At 37.1% G+C, this 21,868-nt stretch overlaps 1 long non-coding RNA gene across 1 annotated transcript; it reads left to right on the top strand.

The window, feature by feature from the left end:
* The first annotated feature begins 454 nt into the window (after positions 1 to 454).
* Positions 455 to 21,790, top strand: LOC131382107 (uncharacterized). Its single transcript, XR_009211277.1, has 3 exons — positions 455 to 606; positions 14,549 to 14,652; positions 21,518 to 21,790. It is a non-coding gene; the product is annotated as an uncharacterized LOC131382107 (long non-coding RNA).
* Positions 21,791 to 21,868: the final 78 nt, after the last annotated feature.

Below are 21,868 nucleotides of genomic sequence, written 5' to 3' on the forward strand. Positions count from 1 at the left end.
TTTGAGAGAAGAAGGGTAGGTATAAGAGCGTGCTTGAGGAAATTTGTGTTTCATATCTTTGCTTGAGTGGAGAGTGAGCTAATCAAAGTCAGAAAAGGAGTTGTCAAGAAATATTATGAGGAGACTAGGGAATTACGATTGCACGAATGCCCAAAGTTCCTACCTGGTTTTAACCACTCAAGTGTAGCAGTTGGCATGGAGCTGTGACCTTGACACAATGATGCAACTGACTGCATGGATATGGAATTCATCTAGGAAGAAAGAAACATAGAGTAGATGGGGGGGCTGCATCTTTCGCCATAATCTTTAGCGAAAGTGAGGAGTGGTTGGTAATGTGCTCAAGAGTTTGAGTTTTCAAGTTAAATATATTCAGATTTGGGTCTCAGTTCAACCACTTCCTTGGCATAAGATCTGACTAGTGGCCTTGTGGCTTCTTGTATCTTGCAGGCTGAAGTCCTGGCCGGAATGCTTCTCGTATCATATCATTGGAGATTGGAAGAATTGAGATGTTTCTTGCTGTGGTTGTCCAGCCCAGCTCTAGTTTGTCAGCCAGTATCCTGCATGCACAAAAGTAGTGTTTAATCTAAGAAGACTCGAGGCAAGAGAGTAAGTTATCATGGGTTGTCTTTCTGCTGTAAACAGGCAATAAAATAAGAATTCTGCTCACTAATCACTTAACTGCGCCCCTCCTGGATGAGACCCTGGCAAAAGCTAGAGCTATAAAGTAGAGGTGTATCCAGCCTTTCCCAACATACTTTAATGTAACTACTACTACCACTACTAATACCATGTTAGAAAATAAAAATTCCAGGATAAATGCAAACCAGAATGGATTCTAGGACAGCAGGCACAAACCAGGACTCTGAGACAAATCTGAAAGTACAGTCTACCTACATGGAAGGATGAACACCCACCCGAGAGAAGGGTGCAGAGAAAGCAACATCTTCAGGGAAACAGTTTCAGATTCAGCTAGAAGCAGGCCCAGGTCTGGCTTCAGGCAACTGTCCCCAAGCCTGTTTCCCAGTGGACCAATAAATCTCCACCCTCAGACACAACTAGAGATGCAGGCATTTTCCAGGCACTGCTTGGCCTGGTCAGAAGAGTGGGCAGCACTTGGGCATTCTTCCATCGTGGCCTTTTTAGGGGTTGACTTTTTTATATTTTGCAGTGGCAGCAGCTCAGAAACATTTTTCTGCTGGGAAGATTAGCTTTCATCTTTGCATTGTGGTTTCTGGTTTGGAGGCCACAGAGATAATAAGGCTAAAGCCTTCTTCCTGTTGTCAGATGTCTCCTTGCTTAGAATAAACAAAGTCTCCAAGGGCACAGGGTCATTGCAAGCAAATTACAGTGATGCTCACCTGATGGAATGCAAAAGACCCACCCAAAAATCTCCCGCAATGTTCTACTACCACAGCCAATGCTTTGTGATAACTTTGCCCTCGTAAAACATCAACAGCCTCTGGAAAGATAGAATAACCACTTCTTCTTCATATTTCACTGTGAATTGCATTATCAGCCTTCTTTTCATCAATATGAAAGAGGCGAGCACATGAAGAAACCTGGAATGAGCATGGTTCAGAAGGAGGACTTACAGATCAAAAGGGCAAAGACAGGGCAGAAGGGCAGACAGGTGTGCGGAGGCAGGGGGTGAGCCTGGTGAGAGCCAGGTGCCTGAGACAAGTTACCTACTGCGCAACTTTGTCAGGAGCAGTTCAAATGGAGGAATCTGGCTGAGTAGCATTTCTTTGTTTTTGCTCTTTGAATTTTGGTCTTAGAAATAGTTTAGGTGAAATTACTTGACAGAGTCCATATTTGTTGTCCCTGTGTCTGGTCTGGACTTGGCAGCAAAAGTAGAAAGACTAATGTGTTTGAGAAATGACTTTCTTTCCAGACTCTCTGGAAATATTTAATGTCTGAAATATTTGGATTGTTAGGATTTACAACTTTAATGGACATGCAGAGAGTAACAAGGACTTCCTTACTACTGAATCTGATCTTTCAAAGTTTTATTTTCATTTGCTTTATTGAGAAATATAATATAAACACAGAAAAGTATATAAAATATGCATGTACAATTTAAAAATAATAAAGCAGGGAATGAACAAACTATTTCTCCATGCAACAAAATGAGTCAATTTCATAAACAAAATATTGAGGAAAGGCAGCCAGATTAAAAAAAAAAGAGTGCATACTATGTAATTCCATTAATATAAAGTTCAAAAGCAGGAAAAGCTGATGTATAGTGTTGAAAGTCAGAATAGCGGCTACCTTTGAGAGAGGGTTAGTGACTTGCCATTCCTTATTTTGTGTAGTTTTGTTTGCTATCTTTCTCTTCATTAGGATAGAGGGTCAGATGCAGGGCATTTTGATGCTGGTGTGCTGGAGATTGCTGGCTTCATTCATTCAGCTGCACGCTTCTATTTGTACACTTTTGTGTATCTATGCTATATTTGAATAAAGAGGTTTTTTTTTTTTAAATAAAGCAAACACCTGAACACCCAGCATCCAAGTAGATAAATGAATTGTGCCATTTTCTTAGCTACCAAGTTCTGTGCTTTGTCCCTATCTCCCCACCAAATGTAATCACTATCTTGACTTTTGTGATACTAATTATTGTGGTTTTCTTTAGGATGTTACATAATTTTAGAATGTATCCAAATAATGTATTATTTAGTTTTGCTTATTTTTGAAATTTATACAAATGAAATCATACTGCATGTACTTTCTCTGACTTGATTTGTCTTATTATGCTTTTGTGATTCTTTTGTGTTGATGTATGAAGCTGTAGTTTATTCATTTGTACTCCTTTATGGTATTCCATTGCATAAATATGCCACAATTTATCTGGCCATTGGATTTTTTCAATTATTTGCATGAAATTGAAATGTTTTGAGATATCTATCTCAAATGTATACTATAATGTATATAATGTTTATATATATTACATATAGATAGTGTATCTTTTATATTATAGTATATATATTATATATGTACACACACACACAAACACACACTCCCATACATTCTTGAATACATGTCTTGGGGCACATGATCAATAATTTATTTTTCTAGGGTAAATGCCTGGAAATAGAATTGCTCAGCCATGCTCTTTTCAGCTTTTTATTTGAGCGTCTTTTAAAATGCTTTTTACTTCTTTAAAAGAAAATCACATCTTTGTATAAGGAGCTCCTTTATCAACATGCAGTTATTAGAATATTCCTGTGGGTGGCTTTACAGGTTTGTTCACTCAGATTCTGTCTTCTTGCTTCAGAGATAGATACTTCTTTAGAAGACAACCTGTCTGGTTAGTCAAACTTGCTTTCTCACTTAGCCAAGATGTCTTCTGTTATGAACCCTGAACTCTTATTGTTTCTGCAACAAAGAAACAAGGGACCCTGACCTCCATTTCCCTTCCTTACAAAAGTATCCACTTTTTGATATTTTTCACCTTTTGACCCCTTGTGCACATTATGTATTTGTTTTTCAGCTGCCCTCAGCAAGCATATCCTTGTCAACTAAAATTTATTTACAGTAGACTCCAACCAAGGTGGGTCCTTTCTTTGCAGGAGTGAGTATTTGCTGGAAAGGTCTAAAGTGTGCCATCACTAAGCCTCCTCCATCCTCTCTGTTCTTCCTGGCAACACCACTGCAGCTCTGTGGCTTCCCAAGCAGAACTGTGTTATTTGGTGCATACACATTTAGAGTTCTTGTGTATTATTGGTGAATTGAACCATGTATAATGTGTAATTAACCTATATCTAGGAAATCTTTTTGCTTTAAATCTATTTTCTATATGATTGACATAACTACAGTGGCCTTTATTATTGTCATAGAATATTTCCTGATACATATTTTTCATCCTTTTACTTTTAGCCTTCTCTGTCTTTAGAGATATGCCTTATATAAACACACATCTTGTAGAGTTCATCTTAGAATGAAAGAATCTTAACTCCATTCACCTCCTTCTCTAATTGAAAGCTATTATTGTAGTGTACATTATTTCTCTCTTGATCTCAGGACAATTATTATGGATTTATTCGTTCGATAGTCATTAAATGTTACCCAAATATGTATTATTTTCTTTCCTCTTTGCTTCTTCTGGCATTGGGAAATTTCCACCTGGAACTTACTTTCTTTCAGTTTGAAGGATATTGTTTAAGATTTCCTTTAGTGAGTGTCTGTGGGCAGCAAAACCTTTCAGTTCTTGTTTCTTTAAAAATGTCCAATTTCATTCTTGAAAGTTATTTTCCTTGGGCGTAGCTTCCTAAGTTGGATAGTTTCTGGGTTTGTTTGCTTGTTTGTTTTTTCTTTCAGTACCATGAAAATTCCACTTCACTGTCTTTCAGTTTCCATTGTGGTTTTCAAGAAGTTAGCTGTTAGTCTGACACATTTTTGAATGCAAATCGTCCCTTCTCTCTGGCTTCCTCTAGTATCTGTGCTTTGACATTGATGTTTTCCAGTGTTAATATGATGTATCTTATTGTGAACATCACTTTGTTTATCCTTTTAGATATCAAAATGTTTAAGTCTCTTTCTCTGAAAGTTTCTCATGATTTTCTCCTCAAATACTGCTTTTGCTGTATTCTTTCTTCTCCTTCTGAAACTCCAATTAAATAGAGATCAGATCTTTAAATTCACCCTCCATATCTCTTAATTCTTTTATAATCTATATGTATTTCTTTGGCTTTTTTGTGCTAGATTATGGATTATACCCTTCAGCTCAGTTTTCCAGTGTACCATTTAAATCCTCAGCTCTGTCTGATGTTGTCAGATGTACCAAGTTTTAAATTCTTGTAATATATTTCCTTTCTAGAATTTTATTTGATTTTTCTCTTGAATCTGCTTTTATTTTCACACTATAAGTGTTCACAGATAGTGTTTAACTCTCTGCTGTTTCTCACTCAACGGTATCTTGTTACTTCATCTGTCTCATGACTTTTAAAACGTGAGCTGTTGATTTTCCTATGTAACGTGTGTGTGTGTGTGGAAATCTCCTTAGATTGAGACAAAGGTGAACACTTCTAAAGACAATTATGACTTTCCTCTGCCAGTTGACAACTCGTCTAGGATTATTTAAACTAAATTCCATTCTCAGTTTTTTGGGCCATCCAAATACTATGGAATTGAGGCAGCAAACACACACGAGATCTAACCTATAAATACAATTTCTCGGAGTCTATTTTCCCCTTTCACTCAGTGCCAGGATTTGAAAACATGCAATTCTCCCCCGTCTCTTTTTCCTTTTTCCCATTTTCTTGTGGGAGGATGGGGAGAGTTTATTTCTAGTTCATACTTATGCTTGAGATAAAGACTTTTGGTGTCGCAACTTTATCCAGGGAGGTCACCTGTTAGATACTGTCACTTAAAGGGAGCTGCGCTTTATTTTCTGACCTCTACACCTTACAGGCTCATAGCAGCTTAAACTGTTAGGTTCTGAAAATATTCTCAAGGTAAAAATACTGAATGAAATTCTATGTTTGCCTCTCTATGTTCTCATCTTCCCTTAGATTCTGGCCTGAGCAAACATGACTTTCTTGCTAGCTCACCAAATCAATCATTCAACCAATATTTGTGAAGCCCCTACAATCTTCCAACTACTATTCTCTGTGTTGGGAACACAGCAGTGTAAAAAACAGACAATAATCCTTACTCTCAAGGAATTTATCTCAGAACCATTGAGTGGTGGTTTTCATAATATTTTCAAAACTACATTTTATCCAGCTTTCTTTGTCTTCAGTGGGTTGATCCGGGTACCTAGCCTGACATGTTAACAAAACCAGAATCTCTCTCTTTTAGTTAAGCCTTGAAGGGAGTGAGTTGGTGACAGTTTTGTTTTATTTTTTTCGGTGCATTGGATTTAGTGCCTTGAAAGGAACACACAACTGAGAAATGGGAAGATTAAGTGTTAGTCCCATTCCACATCTTAGCAAGTTCAAATATCTTCCTTAACTTTTAAATAGTTACAAAAAATAAGTTATTTAACCTTATGTTAAATGGATTGATCATCTCCTCATCACAGGATTGAGGGCACTAATTATAAATGTATGTGAAGACACATTGTGAAGATTACTCTTCAAATATCAATATTTTCATTGTTTTTGAACTAGAGAAATTTTCCTGCAGGAGTTGAGTATCATGTCCAAAATCATACTGCAATAATTTATTATTCAAATAAAATCAGTATGCATTAAATAGGAACATAAGTATGAAAAATATCATCTTTTTAGTAAAAATGGCCTCACTTTCAATAAAGGCTTTTAATTTTTGCAACATTTAGCAAAAAATTATTTTCCTGAATTCACAGAAGCATCCTACCCATTAAATGAGCTGTAAGCAATATCATTAAGGTCACTCTGAAGAGCTATAGTAAAGCCATGTCCGGTGCATTCATAACAGCTGGAGAAGGGAGCTGGGGTATGCAAGAGGTGTAGGAGGCCCAACATCTCCTAAACGTTCTATTTTCTAATGCCCACAGCCCCTTAAAAGAACTATCTCCTCTGGGTCTACTTTACCCTCCTGATAGTAGTGAATACCCACACTGGGGTGGCTGAAAGGCAGGCAACTATCTTTGTGGCCTCTTCTGCGTTTCCACAGTTAGGAAATGCTGACTGAGGAGTGTTTCTCTCTCAGGGGCCTCAAGCACCTCTGGGTCATTTCGTTGTGTAAGTCAGGAAAGTCCAGATAATTTCCCAAGTGTCTTCCAGGTAGCTGAATCAGCTGCCACACAGGACTAGGCAGAAGCCTGCAAGGTCTTAGTATTAGCTAATTATTTTTCATTCCCTGTGTCCCTTGATGGGATTCGGAATGCACCTTGTGCCACTGGCCCCACGCTCAAGTTGCTCAAGAAAAGCAACATGGACTGAAGGAATTCACCATCTTTGCCAGATGAAGTGTTTATTTATAAATAGAAGGATTCTTCTAACAAAGGGAGGCAGATGTTCACCATCTTGATTCATTTCAAATGTGCTCAGACTAATTCAACAAGCTTCACACAGGGGATCAGAGGGCAAGCCCTGTTTTCCTGACATCCTTCAGGGTCACATTAAACCCATGTTGTGTTTTCTGAGAGATTAGAAACAGACTGCAAAGTGGACCCAACAGATTTTGAGAGAAAACTTTTCTGCACTAATATAAAACCCCTCAGTCTTGTTTTCATGTGTATGATATAGGAGTTGTTACTCATGCTAACTACCCTTTCATTCAAAATCTCAGACATGCAGGGAGGCTTAGATGCCAATCATTTTACACACTCTTTATTCTCTGTTTATTCATCATCAAGGGCCAAGCGACTTCAGTATGAGTAAGACTCAAGGGATGTTAAGAGAAACATTCTTAATTTCATAACAATAAAAATATATGTTTTTCAAACTGAAAAGATAGCATTATATGAGTAAGACTCCCTTGAGTCCAAGGGGTGATGTTTAACTTTGTTTGAGAAGTTTATTCTTGCCTCAAGCAAAATGAAACTAGTAAATATCAAGTCCCAATGCAGATTGACTGATTAACAAATTGCTTTAATGCAAGCGGAGAGGCCAAATATTTTGACTTAACCATTTTTCACTGAAGTCTTTCACTAAACCTGACCACAGCTGTCCTTGAGGCCAGATGTTAGCTGTAAAAATCAGTGCATTTAATATACTGTGCAACCTCTCTGCCTTTTTAGATGGGCTGAAGCCCACAGCGTCTGTGTGTATTAGCAGTACATGACTCCGGTCACTGTGTTGAGATGCCTATTATCCTCATGTGGTTTGGCAGTAGCTCAGATTTCCTCTAAGCTTGTGCACAATCACTTCATTTAGAAGCTATCTGCTTCTATTGATGTAAAGGAACCTCACAAATGCACTTGATACTGCCTGTTCCTGAAAGTATTTGGACAAAGTCAAATACCTTCCCCTTTTATCATTGTTAAGCTGCCCAAGCCCAGTTAATTGTGGCCTCACCAAATGCATTTTCCTAGAAGGTTGCACGATCTGGCCTGGCACTCCTCTCAGGGGAATGAGTAGTTTGCAGAGTTTCCAGGGTTGTCCGGGGCCCTCTGCTCCCCACCTGAAGCCGTGCATTTTCTGCTTTGTTAATTAGAGGCTTAGGACTGTGCAAATGCCTGTCTGTAACTCCTCAGGGCAAATTTGCAAAGCCTGGGGAATAGTGATGCAATGGAAAGAGCATAGGTTTCAGAACTGGAAAGACCTGGGCTTAAATCAAGCAACACCATTGAATTTCCTGAATACCCATTGATTCCAGTCTAAGCTCTACTTCTGACTTAAGGCAGTACAGTAATTTCCAAGCCAGACTGAAGACTGCTTCAGGGTCTGCAAATGTTTGAGTGACTTCTTAAAAACCATAATTAAAACTTTTTAAAAATAGTAATTAGAAACCACATACACTCAAGTGTGTTAGGTACTAAAATTCATTGTTCCCTAAATAGCCTCTTTGTTCTTATTGATTACAAGTATGAAATTATAAATTAAACTTTTATTCATAAAGACCTATTTTAATCTGTATTGTAAGATGGAATTACAGTTGTGGTTTCATGTGGAAGAAAAAAAGGCCCCACTGTTAAAAATGTTTGAAAACCACTGCTTAAGAATGTGATTCCAACTCTTCCAAAACCTTCTTTCCCTGAGATATTCAATGTTTCCTATCAAGCCATGAAATGCTGCAGTTTGAAGGTGCTTAACTTTCAGATCTCTCTGTCATCATTTCTTGTAAGGTTGTCTCAGCTACTTAGGAGGCCAAGGCAGGAGGATTGCTCGAGCCTTGGAATTTCAGGCTGTAGTACACTGTGATTGCGCCTATGAAGAGCCACTGCACTCCAGCCTGCCTGGGTAACATAGTGGCACCCCATCTCTTATTTTTAAAAATGGTTTGAAAACTGACATGTATTTTTAAAGAGTGCTGTGACAGGGATGCAGGGTGGGTTTGATGATGCAGATCCTCTATGTTGGTTAAAGAATAGGGTTAAACCTAGGCAAAGGTAGTTCCACTCAGTGAGCATTCCATTAGAAGAGCCTTAACACACAGTGTTGTCACTCTTAGGCAAAGTGGGGCAGAGGGAGCAATATCGGTAAAGGAATAAGACAGTAGTAATGCCTGTGAAAGTTGGAGGTCTTTCAGTATGACAGGAGCATGAAAAAGAGAGGCTGATGAATACACATAGAAGATTAGGCCCAGAGCAAATGGTGCAGATTTTGTATATTCTGCAAACCTATTTGGAATTTATCCAGCAAGAAACACTGGAAGTCTTTTAAAAAGCAGAGACATTTGAAAACTTCGGCATAGATTTCTATATTTTCCCAGGGGCAGTCTGACTCTTCCCCTTTTTAGCTCATATGATTAAATCATAAACTTCTTTTTGGGATCACATAGGTCAAATAGAGCTGTTTAGGTTTTGTATAGTCTTTGCCATTTACTAGTGTGACTTTAGCCAAGCTCTTAAATATTTGAATCGAGTCTGGTACCGTATTCTCTAAAGTAGATTTTAGTTGCCTATAAGAAAAAACCTCATTTACACAGGCTCTTTCTTCCAAAAATACTCTTTTTATTTTATTATTATACTTTAGGTTTTAGGGTACATGTGCGCAATGTGCAGGTTTGTTACATATGTATCCATGTGCCATGTTGTTTTGCTGCACCCATTAACTCGTCATTTAGCACTAGGTATATCTCCTAATGCTGTCCCTCCCCCCTCCCCCCACCCCACAACTCTTTTGACTTCTTTTTACCCAGGAAGTTCTCTTTTCTTAGCACAGATGTCACTTCCCCGGGGACACCACCTTTGGATACTCAGACTGAATCAGGGCCCTCAGGATACCTTCCAACAACACGGTGCACTAGTCTACAGAGTCACCACACATGGAATGATTCGTAATTATTTACTTCTTTGTTAAAAAAGTTATCACCAATGCTGTATGCTCAGGGTTCTTACATATCAGATAAAGTCTGTCAATGGCCTTTTAAAAATCACTAGGTGAATAAAATAAAATGATATGGCAACAGAGAAACCTGAGGTTAGCTTGATGTTTTTTCTTTGTATTTGGTTTTTATGCTTACATGGCCGAGTGACTAATTTTTAGAGCTTTATTGAGGTATAATTCACACACAATGAATTGCACATATTATAGTATGCAATCTGATGTTTTAAAATATACGTGTGTGTATATATACATTCCCATGAAATAGTCTCCACCATGAAGATAAGGAGCACACCCACCACTCCCAAATGTGATCTTGTGCTTTTTTTTTTTTTTTTGAGATGGAGTCTCGCTCTGTCACCCAGGCTGGAGTGTGGTGGCGCGATCTCAGCTCACTGCAACCTCCACCTCCTGGGTTCAAGCGATTCTTCTGCCTCAGCCTCCCTAGTAGCTGAAATTACAGGTGTGCACCACCATGCCCCGCTAATTTTTTGTATTTTAGTAGAGATAGGGTTTTGCCAAGTTGGCCAGGCTGGTCTCAAACTCCTGACCTCTGGAGATCTGCCTGTTTCTCCCTCTCAAAGTGCTGGGATTACAGGCATGACCCATCACGCCAAGCTCTTGTGTCTCTTTGTAATCGTTTTGTCCTCCCCACCCCAACTCTCTCATTCCCCACTCTTCAGTCAACAACTGATCTGCTTTTATTCACTGCCTGTTAGCTTTTATTTTCTAGAGCTACTGTAAATGAAACCACACAGTGTATACTCTTTTTGGGGAGGGTTGGGGTTTGGTTTTCTTCACTAAGCACAATTATTTTTAGATGCACCCATATTTTTGCATAAAGGAATATTTATATTGCTGACTAGTACCCCATTGTATGAATATACGAAGATTTATTTATTCATTCACCTGTTGATAGCATTTGCATTGTTTCTAGTTTTTTGCAAATACTAATAAAGCTGCTATGAACATTTGTGTGTACATATTAATAAATTCAAATTTAATAAGAATTTTTGCCCTTTGAAAGACATTGTTTAGAGAATGAAAATACAAAACCATGCATTGGAAGAAAGTATTTGCAAACCACATATCTGATAAAGATCTTCAACACCGAGTAATAAAAAACAAAAACCCAACTGGAAAAATAGGCAAAAGATTTGATCAGACATGTTCCAAGGGATTTTGGGTCTTGCTTCTAAACTTTGTCAGGCTGGACTGAGCAGCACTGGGTCTAGAGCTAATTCTTTCCTACAACAAAAGTATCTTGCTACTTTACTCCATGTCCCATGAGTGATGAGGTTTCCCAATCTGGCTCTTGGGAACAGGAACAGTTTCTGACTTTGTGTGAACCTCAGAAGTTATTTTCTCTAATTATTTCAGCTGGTTCTCCCCCTGGCCTCAGCTTCCTTACAAGCACATGTTGATCTGTACTCAGCTGAAGACTGAAGGGACCCTCCGCAAATCTTCATATCTTACTGTCTGTTCAGCTCTCTCTTCTCCAGTCCTTTGCTCTGAGCCTTCATGGACTCCCATCTCCATCAACTTAACTCTGGGAAACCACTGGGTTCTGTCTGGGGTCCCCCCACCTGCATTATGGCCTGGAAACTCTCCCCAGGCAAAAAAATGTGGCAACAGCAGAACTCACCTCACTTCTTACTAGTGTCTCAGGGATCCTTATGGTTTGTTGTCTGATATTTAATGTCTTAAAATCCTTAGTTTCATACAGTTGTCCAATTTTCTAATTTCGTGGGAGAGTAAACCCAGTCCCTGTTACTCCACGCTGGCCAGAGTGAAACTCTCTGAATGCTGAAACAGGTACCTAACAGTTATTGAACACACGTATTGATAGTTGTTTAATCTGCATGACAACCCTATCAGTGGTGCATTATTTCTGCCGCCAGAAAGGTAACAGAGATTGCCTGGGAGGACACAGATGGTAACTGGAAAGACTGTGATCTGAACTTGGGCAGTTTGAGTCTCAGCTCCATTTTCTTACATCATGTACTGCACAGCTTATTTTTTTGAAATGCAATATCTTAATAAGCATTTCTCTCATACCTAAATTTTATATATGTATGTATAAATATATAAATATATATATATATATCTGTTTTTGAAACAGAGTGTAACTTATTCCATGGATATCTTTCTCTTACAATTTTGAATACACCTTCAAAAACCGATATTTTAAATTTTTATTCAGGCACATCATTTGTATGTTGGATTATCTTTGAAACATATTTATCAATGGGGGAATGACTCAATGCTGTATGCTCTTACTAGGGTATAGTAGTCACAATTAAATGATGTTGTGTTATTATGTTGCCATTATCAAGATATTTAATGAAGAAAACACAGACATCAGTAACTGAGTTGAAAAGGGATTCAGAACAATTGGATACCATGTGAAGAACTAGGACTGTCTTAACTAATTTATTGTATTTATAGTCTCCTTTTTTTGTGTGCACCAAAATGTTATCTGTACAAAATAATCTATGTTTAAGATTAAGTAAGCTCCTTTGGTAAATATAAAAATTTTAGGAAATAAAACAGCATTACATTATAGTGTAATTGTAGCACTTTTCCTTTTTCAGTGGTACATAGAATAATAGCATGACTTACAATTAATGGCACTTTTGATTTAATGAAATATGGGATAATTTATTTAAATGTTTTAATTTTTTATATTTATCCTCTGCACTAATGCTTATGCCTTATTTTAATAATTAAATTTCAGGCATAGTATTCTGTTTATTATCGTTTCTGACATATGTGTTCTTAATATTGTTGTTTTGTTCCCTATTTTATTTCTTTAACACCGTGTGTTTGTCCATTATCACATTGGTATAAAGAACTACCTGATATTAGGTAACTTATAAAGAAAATAAGTTTAATTGACTCACAGTTCCACAGGCTGTATAGGAGGCATGGCTGGAGAGGCCATGGCAGGAGATGAAAGGGAAGCCAGCACATCTTCACATGCCAACAGGAGAGAGAGAGTGTGAAGGGGGAAATGCCACACACTTTCAGATCTCATGAGAAGTCAGTCAATATCACAATTACAGCAAGGGGTAAATCCACCCCCATGATTAAATCACCACCCACCAGGTTCCTACCAAAACACTGGAAATTACAATTCAACATGAGATTTGGGTGGGAATACAGAATCAAACCATATCACATTGCAACCTCATTTGTTCCCCCTAATTCATTCCATTGGTATTACTATTCTTTTTTTTAAGGCTTTCTTTGAAAATGAGTTTTTATTAAGTACTATGGTTGTAAAGGAATTATTTTCTTTTCATTAGACTGGTTTGTTGCCTATAGAATTAATTTTCCAAAAGAACTTTCTCACTTTGTCTTTTCTGTTTAAGCTCCAATGAATTTGCCCCATAATTTTCTGTTCCCTACTTCAGCAGTGCCCTGCCCTGTCCTGCTCTGCAGTTCGGCTTGTCGCATCCCCATCAATCTCTCAATGTCTATCTCAAAAACTCTTTATTTAATATGATTTTCATAATTTTATAAGATTGATAAGACCTCTCTCCCTTTCAAACTTCAAAAGATGCTGTGAGGATAGCACCTTTTCCATATCTTGTAGATTCTATAGATTCTCCTTTGAAGTTTAATTATTTATGTAATTGTGTAATAGGTTCATTTGTTTTATTTTTTAGCATGTCTGGGTATTCCCCCAATTAAAGCAAAGTGACTTGTACATAATAGATACTTCATACATACTGGCAGAATTGAATTGAGTTGATATATCTAGGTTATGAAAAACTCTGTTATATGAACAATTAATTTTCTGGGTTTTCTGTTGCTTTGTTTTGTTTTTGGAACAGGGTCTCACTGTGTCCCCCAGGCTGGAGTTCAGTTGTGCAGTCATGGCTCACTGCATCATCAGTCTCCTGGGTCCAAGTGATCCTCCTCATTTCAGCCCCCTGAGTACCTGGGACCATAGGCGCACACCACCGCACTCAGCTAATTCTTAATATTTTTTGTACAGACAGGGACTTGCCATGTTGCCCATGCTCAATTAATTTCCTGACGTGATTATAAAAATTATTGAGGAGTTATTAATATATCTTTAGATGGTGGTTCTCTGCCTTTAGGGCATACCAGAATTATGCTTGTAAGGTTTCTTTGTTTTTGTTTTGTTTTAATAGCAATTCTTGGTTCAAGCCAAATCTACAAAAACTATAATTGCTGAGAATGGAGCCCACGAAATTGTTTGTAAAAGCTCTACAGAGTATTATGGTGCTTGCGGAAGTTTAAAAATGCTGGTTTTAGGAAGTAATATGTTAATTTTCTTCTGAGCTCTGTGCAGATTTTAGAACATTTCTTAGTTATCCTAATAACTGGACATGTGTCTTGATTAAGCAAAATGGTGAATGTGCTAGAATAGCCAAAATCTTTTTTCTCAGGAAGGGAAAATATAGCACAAATTAAATATGGGGTTTACTTTAAGCCATTTCTTCACATATTCAATATAAGATTTTATGTAGAAATAATCTAGCCCTGACAATATTCTCCTTCCTTGAATATGATCATTATTTGTCCTGCCCCACCCCAGTAGCATAGGCTGCTATAAAAGCATATACATTCTCACAACTAAGAGTAACTCATTTTTTTTTTGGCAGTGTCAGCTTAATTTTGTGTAAATACTCTGGAAACATGATTTTCATCACAGCAAGCAAAGCTTGTATAGACATGTTTGTAAGAGCATATTTATACACCACCCCAGGTAAGTCGTTAATCAGATAATGTGCACAGTTTCCTATGTACTGAATAAACCAGTGTTAATCATCCTGAAGCATTCGTGTATTTATTAATAATTTATGTGATTAAGTTAGTGTCTATACAGGTTTCAGAGTAGCCTGTAGGGTCTCCATCCTCCAGAAATTTAGAATCTAAGATGAGTGAAAGAATGTGGATATGACTGAATTTGTTTAAATGACAGAACTGATAGAATAAATCTCTTATACCATTGGCTATAAATAGGCATGTCTTTGTGGATCCAAGACTACTAATGAATTTGCATAAACTGTGGGGCAGAAAAGTGATGAATCTTCTATAAAGATACAGACACTTGAAACGCCAACTTTTGGAAAACCAGAATTACAGTGTCTGAGTTTTAGGAAAGATAATAAGCCTGGACTTAAGCTATGCATATCTTCTGTTATGCCATCAGGTACCTGACCATTCTGACATAAATTTGTGGCTTACTTATGAGGTGTTCACAGTTGACCAATGTTTACATAGATAGAGAACACATTTTGTGATAGTTGAGTCATAAGAACATGAGGCTTATGATCCTCCATTCAGTTACTTTGAGCTCCCCAAACACACTCTTTTTGGCATCAGTCTGGGGGAGGTGTTTTTGTGTGATTGCTAAGCAGGATGTAAGGTTCTAAAGGACAGAAATTTTCTTTGTGCCTGTTGTGCCTAGAATTGTGCTAGGGATGTAGTAGCTGTTCAATGAATGTTTGTTGATTTAATATTTATTGTTCAATTGGAAAAATCAATGCAATACTTTCAATTTAAAACTTACGGTTTTATTTTAATAACCTAGCTCCTACTTATAAAAGTAAATAGGTTTACTATAGAAAATTGGGAAAAATTTTAAAACCTTCAAAAGAAAATAGAAATTTTTGTAATAATATTAACTAGAGAAAATCATCATAAATATTTTAACATAAACAGTTCATCTGTGAGTGTTTTCTTTTTCTTTTTTTTATTATTATTATACTCTAAGTTTTAGGGTACATGTGCACAATGTGCAGGTTTGTTACATATGTATCCATGTGCCATGTTGGTGTGCTGCACGCATTAACTCGTCATTTAGCATTAGGTATATCTCCTAATGCTGTCCCTCCCCCCTACCCCCACCCCACAACAGTCCCCAGAGTGTGATGTTCCCCTTCCTGTGTCCATGAGTTCTCATTGTTCAATTCCCACCTATGAGTGAGAACATGCGGTGTTTGGTTTTTTGTCCTTGAGATAGTTTACTGAGAATGATGGTTTCCAGTTTCAGCCATGTCCCTACAAAGGACATGAACCCATCATTTTTTATGGCTGCATAGTATTCCATGGTGTATATGTGCCACATTTTCTTAATCCACTCTATCATTGTTGGACATTTGGGTTGGTTCCAACTCTTTGCTATTGTGAATAGTGCTGCAATAAACATCTGTGTGCATGTGTCTTTATAGCAGCATGATTTATAGTCCTATGGGTATATACCCAGTAATGGGATGGCTGGGTCAAATGGTATTTCTAGTTCTAGATCCCTGAGGAATCGCCACACTGACTTCCACAATGGTTAAACTAGTTTACAGTCCCACCAACAGTGTAAAAGTGATCCTATTTCTCCACATCCTCTCCAGCACCTGTTGTTTCCTGACTTTTTAATGATTGCCATTCTAACTGGTGTGAGATGGTATCTCATTGTGGTTTTGATTTGCATTTCTCTGATGGCCAGTGATGATGAGCATTTTTTCATGTGTTTTTTGGCTGCATAAATGTCTTCTTTTGAGAAGTGTCTGTTCATGTCCTTTGCCCACTTTTTGATAGGGTTGTTTGTTTTTTTCTTGTAAATTTGTTTTTATAAACATGATTTAGTGCATGCACGTGTGGGGGCGATGTGGGTGTCCACATAGAAAATAATTGGAATTGTGTACATTAAGTTTTGACTTGATATATCATGAGCATTTTCTCATATAATTAAATGCTTTGAAACTATAATTGTTAGTGGCTACATAATTTTCAATCAAATGGATGTACCAAAGTTTGTTGGGCATGTACCATATTTGGAGATATTAAGGTTGCTTTTGTTTAGTTATTTTTGGTAAAAATAAATAATACAATCATGAATGTCCTTATGTGTTAGACTTCTAACATCACTAATTATTCCCTTAGGATAATTCCTCTCTGAAATGGCTATAGAAATTTGTATATAAACTAAAGATTTTCAAGAACGTCCCTTTTATTTCATTCTTGACAACAGTGATAATCATGCTTTTAAGTTTCTTTCTAACTATGTAAAATATAACATCTCATTAACTGTATATTTGCACTTAGTTTATTAGTTGTGCATAGAAATATATTTTCATAAGTGGATGTTTAATTAAATAATTACAAGTATATGTGACATATTATTTGCTGTCTTTTTCTTAGTGATTTGTAAAAGCTCTGTATGTATTCCAGATAGGAAGCATTTATATACTGCATACATGTTTCCCTGTTTGCTATTTCACTTTAAATTTTACATTACTTTTTGATATACAGAATATTTACATTTTTGTACATGTCAAAATGTTAATTTATGATTTCTCGTACCATCTTTGTTCCTAGGATGCTCTTTCTTAACTGACATCACCTGCATTTAGTCCATTTCAGTTCTTTCATGGCTTTATGTTTTCAGTAGGTTACATTTTAAAATTCATCTGTAATTTATTGCAATATAAGGTATGAGACAAATTGAATTTTATTTCCTAATAATATCTTATTATAATTTATTCAAGAATTGTTCCTATCCTCAATTATTTTGTATACAAATTCAGTTACTATTAAATTATGTTCCTGATTCCTTCTGTTTAATTAAAATACCTTCCTTTTCACATTTGTACAAGTGTTAAAATTAAGTAACATCTTATATGTAGTAAAGTCTCTATTCTTTCTAAAATATCAAGACAATTCTCATCAGCTTTAAAATTTTAAGTAACCTTTAGAATCCTAGTAACAAATACAAAAAGGAGGAAGATGATATTCTATTGAAATTAAATAATTTGCCTAAATTAAAAAAGGAATGTGGGATGAATTAATATGTTTATAATATTGAGTTCTCCAACACATTATAATATTGAGTTCTCCAACACAGCACAAAATTCTGTTTACATAAATACACATCCCTTTTTTCATCTTTTTCTAGGTCCCTCATCAAAGCTGTAACATTCTTCAAATAGAACAAGTGTATTTCATATTAGCATCTATCTTAATACTTTTCTTGGGATTTTTTTAAAAAGTTGTTGGAAATAAGGGTTTTAATTTTTTGGTTATTGTGAAGAATGCTTCTATAAACATTCATGTACAAGTTTTTGTGAAGACACATGTTTTCATTTATCTTAGGTAGATACATAGAAGTAGAATTGCTGGATCATATGGGAACTCTATATTTAACAATTGAATCACTTCCAGACTGTCTCCAGCTACACATTTTGCATTCCCACCAGCAGTGTATGAGAGTTCAAATTATGTATTTGTGATTTTGCTATTCTTCTCTGGAAATCCGTATTTTAAAATAATCATTAAAGAAGGAAAAGCAAAAGTATCCAACTAGAAAAATTATTTTAATTAGGAGTCACTTTGAGGCCAATTTGACCTGTTTCCTAATTAGCTGAAGAAAGTTTCACAGGTAGTCTTTACCTTTGATCCGTTAGGTAAACTGGAAACATTCTAAATGAATTTTAATACGACTTGAATAAAAACATTTCATCTCTAGCTTTTGAGGGAGAGGTCAAGCAACATAAGGAAGAAGTACAGAAAGAGACAATATTCTACTCAAATTAGAGAAACAGAAAAAATAAAAAGTAGAACTGAAGTTCCAGTTAGCCTAAGAGCTTTCCCAAAATGATCTTTCTTTCTTTTTTTCTCCCACTCTCCTGGCCCTTCCCTCTGCTCCACCACTAATGAGACTTCAGTCTAGGCAAATTCATTGTGATGCATATGGTTCTCCTTCATACAGACTCTACCTGCAAATCTTGGTGTATTCATTTTCTATGATGCTGCAGCAAATTACTACAAATTTACTGGCTTAAAACAAAATGAATTAATTATTTTATAGTTCTGGTGTTAGGAAGTCCAAAACCGGTGTTAAGAGGCTAAAATCAAGGGTTACGTTTCTTCTGGAAGCTTCAGGAGAGAACATTCTTTGCTTTTTCCATCTCCTTTAGGCAGCCTGCATTCCTTGGCTCTGGCCATGGCTACACCACTCCAGCTTTGCTTCTGTCATCACATCCCCCTCTCTAACTCTCCTGCCTCCCTCTTTCCCTTATAAGGCACCTTGTGATTACACTGGGCCCATCTGGATATTCCAGGATAATGTTCTCAAGAACCTTAACTTAATCATACCTGCAGACTGCCTTTTGTCATATAAGATAACATATTCACAAGTTGCCAGGAGTAGGATGAAGACATCTTGGGCAAGGGGAGGGTGGCAGTTGGTGGCACATCACCCTGCCTACCACACTTGTTGTCTGTCATGTGTAACTTATCCTGCAGTGTTTTCATCACCCTGCCTACCACAATTGTTGTCTGTCGTGTGTAACTTATCCTGCAGTGTTTTTGCAAACAGGGTTACTATGATAAAAAAAAATTTCTGACTTCTGCATTGATTTTGTATGTATATGAAATAATTTATGGGATACATTTTGAATATGGAAATTTATTCATCTGCTTACCACAATGTAAACAGTATCAAGAAAATCCAAGCAATCAAATATCTTCAGCATAAAAAACAATCTGACATCACACTTATGAGTACAGACAACATTTTATTTTGGGCTAAGACAATACAAAGCTATCCTGACACTTGTGAAACCAGTAGATTTCTCCAGACACTCCAGAATTATCCGACTGGTTCTCTGGACTTTCTCATGAATGCCTCAGGGCTTTTAATTAGCTCTAAAAGCTGACTTCATCAGCTCCTAAAATTAGGACTTTTCCTCATATTAATAGGGCCCATGCTTTGCCTCACTATTCAATGTTCTGTTAAATTTGTGTCAAAATTTAAGAAGAGCACTAATGTTTTTATTATGCAGGGTAAGAGCCCCAGACCTGGCACTCAGCAATATCTACAGGCCACTACAAGACAGTTTCATTTCCTCAATCTTGATTGAGATACTCCTCCATTATCTGTGTCCTTTGTCAGCAGGAAGCAACCAGAGTGGTCACTGTCTGATTCCCTCCTACCTCAAGATTGAGGAAATGAACAAGTCAAGGGGGGACTGAAACCACCCTCATGGGGCTAGCTAGACTTACACACTAGGCTATAGGCAGAATTATAGTTAGGCATTGACCAGGGTGCACTGGTGCACTTTGACTGACTTTTCTGCAGCTGCTACCTGAGAGTCATGTAGCACAGTGACCACCTGCTCCTCTACTGTTTCTATAGATAGAATCTCTGATGATAGACCATTTTACCCAAGAATTGTGTAAGGTATTTTCCAGATCCTGAATTCCAGCAGGATGGCTAATGCCAACTGGTCTGAAGACCCTCCCGACGGAAACTACTCAGCACAGAAATGTAGTTTCTTCATCTCCCTGTCCCATGACTTCACCCCTCACTTCTTGACCAATCAGTGGCCACCACCCTTTAGCCCATCATCTGTTCAGATCCCTTAAAAACTCTGTCCCAAAACCTCTTGAGAGGCAGATTTGAGGTTTCCTCCTATCTTCTCATTTGGCCAACCTACAGTTATTATATTCATTCTCTGCTGTAACTCCCACTGTTTCAGTGTACTGGCTCATTACTGTGCAATGAGCAATCAAACCTGGTGGTCATATAGCATTTCATTGGTAGGAACATGGGAAACAGCTCAAAATCTTAGATATAAAATGGGACATTTATTATGTTTAGCAGAAGGGTTCTGAAGTACATGGATTAGTATTGTTTCACATAATAATTTAGGGACTTCTTGTGAATGATAATCTGCTAGTGGTTCTACTCTTCCATTTTGCAGTATCAGAAGATACATTTCAGGTTATTAGCGGCTCCTCTGATCAGTCTTTACCCGTCCTTTGTGATAGAGACCATGAGTCCCATCCTAAGAATACAGGACCTCCTACTGACCACATCTTATTATGGGCCTCTTTGGAAAATGTAGCCACCTCCTCCTTTTTTACTTTCCATTCAACCTGGTCCTATGTAAATAGCTTACCATCATATCCAAAGAGATCTTTTAAATAAAGATGCCATTTCTCTTTGGATATAATGGTACAATAAGATTATCTAGTTGAATGATCTTTTCTAAAAGTCCTTTATGTCCTGATGCTAATTGTAAATCCAGAAAATCTTGATGCTGAATCGGTTGGTATGGTAGTTCTTAATGGTTAGCGAAGAAAAAAAGTTGTAATTTCAGTTAGAGTTAAAATTCATCAAAGGTTTAGACTGAACATCACCTGACCAGGTTCAACACAGAGCACAATAGCCTTATATTGTGATAAAAGAGAGAAAATATTCTCAGAAGAGACTACAATGTAGGCATATCAGGCTATACTATGAGGATAAAATATTCAAAATATCACTTCATAATGATAATAGGACTAGGGCCACAAAAAATTGAGGCACATTTGAGATGTTTCCTTCATTACCAAGGTTTAGCTATAAAAATTACCTTGTCCTTGAGGTTCTGGTTCCTGGCTAGATGGCATAAACACACTCTATCCTATGACTCTCTCTCATTGAATGCACCAATAAACTCTAGATAGAATGCAGGAAGAAGTTAACAAAGTACTCCAAAAGTCAATGATAGCCAGCAGCTTAACAATAAAGAACACAATTTGATATAATACAACACTGGCAGTGAGTTTCTCATTTTTCCCCACTCCAGAATCATCCTGCCTGGACTCAAAAGCAGACAAAATCCAGAAGCAAACAGCAGATAGAGATGGAAAAAGCTCCAAAAGAATTTCTCTCCTACAGATTTAAGAGGAGAAAATGAGACTCCTAAGTGTCATAAAGAATGTGTGTATGTGGGATATCCTTTTTTTTTTCTGTTCTTTCCCATCCAGCCCTAAGACAATAATATGATGGCATGGTAGAGGTGAAGATAATGGGAGCAGTGGCTCTAGGGACCCCTCTATGTGAAGAGAATATATTCTGGCCAGGGGAGCTGTACTCACAAAAGTGACTTTATTATTAAAGTGCTGAAAAAAAGAGAGCAATTCCTAGTGGTGTTTTT

The sequence above is a fragment of the Hylobates moloch genome, unplaced genomic scaffold (assembly GCF_009828535.3).
Source record: "Hylobates moloch isolate HMO894 unplaced genomic scaffold, HMol_V3 SCAFFOLD_1, whole genome shotgun sequence".
Classification (NCBI taxonomy): domain Eukaryota; kingdom Metazoa; phylum Chordata; class Mammalia; order Primates; family Hylobatidae; genus Hylobates; species Hylobates moloch.